The sequence below is a fragment of the Alligator sinensis genome, unplaced genomic scaffold, assembly GCF_000455745.1.
Source record: "Alligator sinensis unplaced genomic scaffold, ASM45574v1 scaffold1295_1, whole genome shotgun sequence".
Lineage (NCBI taxonomy): Eukaryota > Metazoa > Chordata > Crocodylia > Alligatoridae > Alligator > Alligator sinensis.
Window position 1 is genome coordinate 2,099,228 of NW_005841880.1, and position 302 is coordinate 2,099,529.

Genomic DNA, 302 nt, shown 5'->3' on the forward strand with positions numbered 1-302 from the left:
CTTGGGGTCAAGGCCCTGCCTCAGTTCCCCTGGGCTGCCAGCTTCCCTCAGCAGTGCCCTGCCCCAGTGCCCCCTGGGCTGCAAGCTTCCCCCTAGAATCAGCCCCATAAGCCCTAATCGCAGGTCCCGTCCATTTGTCATGTGCCCCCCCCCGCGCAGGGACAGGAGGGGCCCGATCCCGGGCACATGCTGCCTGGTGCGGCCACCAGGGGGCAGCACAAGCGCAGCTTTCCTGGCTGGGGGGGAGTGGGGGTGGGGCAGGGCAGGGCGGGCTTCGGCAGCCCCTTCCGCTTCCTGCGCCT